Source organism: Terrapene carolina, unplaced genomic scaffold (assembly GCF_002925995.2).
Source record: "Terrapene carolina triunguis isolate 2854851 unplaced genomic scaffold, T_m_triunguis-2.0 Scaffold33891, whole genome shotgun sequence".
NCBI classification, from domain to species: Eukaryota; Metazoa; Chordata; order Testudines; family Emydidae; genus Terrapene; species Terrapene triunguis.
Window position 1 is genome coordinate 12,654,121 of NW_020698242.1, and position 3,469 is coordinate 12,657,589.

Genomic DNA, 3,469 nt, shown 5'->3' on the forward strand with positions numbered 1-3,469 from the left:
GCTATCAGCACCTGCCCTCCCCGTGGCATCATGAGCTCACACCCATGGGTGCCCCGTGACAACGTCCCCAGGGCGTTACCTTCCCTTCCACCATGACCACGCAGCCACTGCCACCCACAGCAGCAGGCCCACACCTGCCCGTCATCATGCTGTCACTCCTGCTGTGAGGACGTCACTCCCTTCCAGCCACCCCGTGATGACCCCAGCACTGGGCTGTCACTCCGGTGATGTCACACACACACACACACACAGTGACCTCATGACACTGATTCCGGCCACCTCACCTGCCGGCCACTATGAGGTTACACCTGTGATGCCCCCCTGCTGTCCGCCCCTGCCATGACACTGTTCACCTTTAGCCTCTGTGCCAAGGGAAGAGCGAGTCCTACCACAGCAGGACCCGCTGCACCACACAGGAAGCCACGTCAGCCGCATCGTGTTAGAAACAACACAGCACTAACTCCGCAGCATCGCCGAGAGGAGTCTGAACTTGGTTTATAGTTCTGGCTTAAAAAAACAGAAAAGAAAAAAGTTACCACTTCAAAAGCTCAGGATGACGTGTCACTTTCGCCCTCTACCAAAAGCCAGCCATAGTTAATACCAAGCAAACCCATTCCCTGGTCTGTCACAGGCTCTACCCCGCTACATCTCTCACCCTCTCCAATGCTTGATAAAATAGGTCGCAGCATGACCTGAACATTAAGCACAAACTAGTACATCCTGGAGTATGCATTTTGTATCAGTTAAAATCTGTTGTTTCATTTGCATAGTGGAAAAAAATCAAGTAGGAAGTGTGAGGATGCTCAGTTCTGGGCTACTGGCTTGTGATGCTGGCAGGCCAGATGCTAGCTCTTGTAAAGTCTGCAGGCATTAGCTAAGAACTGACAAACTCATAGCTGGTGCCCAGATCAGGTCACTCACACATTAGTGTTGCTCGAAATAGGTATTAGTCTTACAAGAACGTATGTAGTGTTTAGACTCTAAAGAATGTTTGTAAGTTGCAGCATGCATTCGTCTTATTTGTAATGTCTGTATTTTACCAGGCTATAAGGAAATATATAAGTTTTGCTTTATAACTTTGAAAATGTTTGCTCTAAACTTGTGAACTCAGATGGGAAGAGTGTTTCCCCCTCCCAAAAAAAAAACTATCAAAATCAGACCAGGCCATCAAGGAACATCACAATACAAAGGATTGGTGAATGGCCCTATCACACCTTGGAAATGCTACATGCAAGGAAGCTCATCCTATGGACTTGAAGGCTGAATGAAGGAAATAAAACAGACACACAGGAAAATTTTCCATCTCTTTGTTGTTTGAACTCTCACAGGGCCAGAGACACTAAACTGAAGCCAGAGATCTCCATGGGTTACCTCTGGGTCTTTGAATTGACAGATCACTACAACTCTGTTACTCTTAGGATTTAGATTGCAAATCATTTGTGTATATGTTTGCATGCTTTAACCTCATTTCTTTTTCCTAGTTAATAAATCTTTTAAGTTAGTTTATTACAAGATTAGCTACAGGTGTTGTCTTTGGTGTGAGATCTAAGATACAAATTGATCTGGGGTAAATGACCGGTCTCTTGGGCCTGGGAGCAACCTGAATATTTTGTGATTTTTGGTGTAAGTGACTATTTATCACTAAGTCTAGCTTGCCTGGCTGGCAAGATAGACTGGAGAGTCTAAGGGGACTGTGTGTGACTCCATGGTAAGACTGTTACAGGGATCCAGGAGTTCACATTTGTCACCACCAGTTTGGAATTTTTGCCTTGCTTCTTGCCAGTCTGCCCTGAGGTTGTCACTCACCGTCGTGAGCCACTCCAGACAGCGTGACATGGCTCAGCATCAGCCCACCGCAGGGCAGAGCATCCTGACATCAGACTCCTAACTCCTGTTTCTTCTGCAGCACGTTCAAACCTCAGCTAACTAATACAATGAACATATTAGCCAAGAGACTTGGATTTAGAGCTTTCCTATTGCACTGACAACAAGCCTATGGAATGGCCAAAAGATGGTCCCTGGGCAGCCTAGAGCAATGACAGGTCCCAGTAGGCAGGATTCCCTTGCTGATCCTAACTTGCCATCATCTTTGCAGCCTTAGGCAAGTCCCATACTTTAAAAACACACAGTATCTGTAGCGTATGTTGTACATGCAACAGCAAACACTACGAGTACGCAGCTTTACGACAGAGTGCTGAGCAACGGCACCTATTGAATTCCTGGGAGCGGGTGGGCCCAAGCTGCCTGCAACATCAGAAGGCCCCTCACTCAGCCTAAAGGGAGGAGCCCCTAAACCCAGGGTTCAAGTAAAGGCCGGGAACAACACATGATTAAACAAGGACAGGAGTGAGGGTTACAGGGTCAAAATCAGGGAGCCAGAGGGGGACACCGAACAGAGAACCCTGGACAGGGCCCACTGCTCCTCGGAGGCGTCCAGGGAGCCAGTGGACACGGCCCAGAAGAACTCTGCCTGGAGACGTGACCTAAGGGAGGAGCGGAAATAGGCCGCACAGTCAGAGAGCACCTCCCTGTCCAGCAGCCTCCTCCTGGTATGGTAGACGGCCACCTTGGCCAGCGCCAGGAGGGGGATGACGAGGTCTCACGACTGTGGGGCCACGGATGGGGTGTGCCTAGAGTAGGAAGTGTGGGGAGAGGTGCGGCCAGAACCTCAGGAGAAAGCTCTGGAGGAGCCAGAAAAGGGGCTGCAGCCTGGCGCACTCAAGGTAGACGTGCGCCAGGGTCTCTCTCATGCCGCAAAAGGGGCAGGTGTTGGGGAGGAGGGTGAGCCGCACCAAGTACACGCCCGTGCTCACAGCTCCGGGAAGGAGCCGCCAGCCGATATCCCCGGCAGGCTGCGGGCCCAGGGTAGAATACAGACCTGCCTACTGGGGCGGCTCACCCGGCCGGCACAGATGGTAGGAGGTCCAGCCCCTTGGTGTCGGGGTGAGTCATGAGGGTGAGGAAGTGAAAGGCATGGAGCACGAGCACGTACAGCTGTGTTCTAGGTGCGGTGCAGAAACAAACTGGCTGCAGGTCATGCAGGGGGAGTGGCCAGGGGAGGGAGGACTCAGGGGCAGAGCCCGATGACAAGATCCAGAGGGCCAGGGGTGAGGGACGGGTGGGAAACACCCTCCCACAAGACCCGCTCAGGAAAGCCCGAGGGGTGGGTGGTAAGGCTGCCCTCTCCTCCTCGAGTATGTGCCAGGGAACATGAAGGGTGGAAAGCCCCAGGGGATCCCCCCCGGTCATAGTCCAGGAGGTCTCCAATCTGGGTGGTACCTGCCAGGACCAACCTCTGGCACACCAAGTGGGACTCCACCACCTACGCACCAAGTTGGGGGTTGTATAGCAGGGACTCCGCCAGGATGCGATGGTCACAGGGTCAGAAGCAGGGAGGCAGAGGGACACACCGAGCAGAGAACCCTGCTCTGCGCTGCTCCCCCTTCCCCCACAATGAAAGCAACAAGCA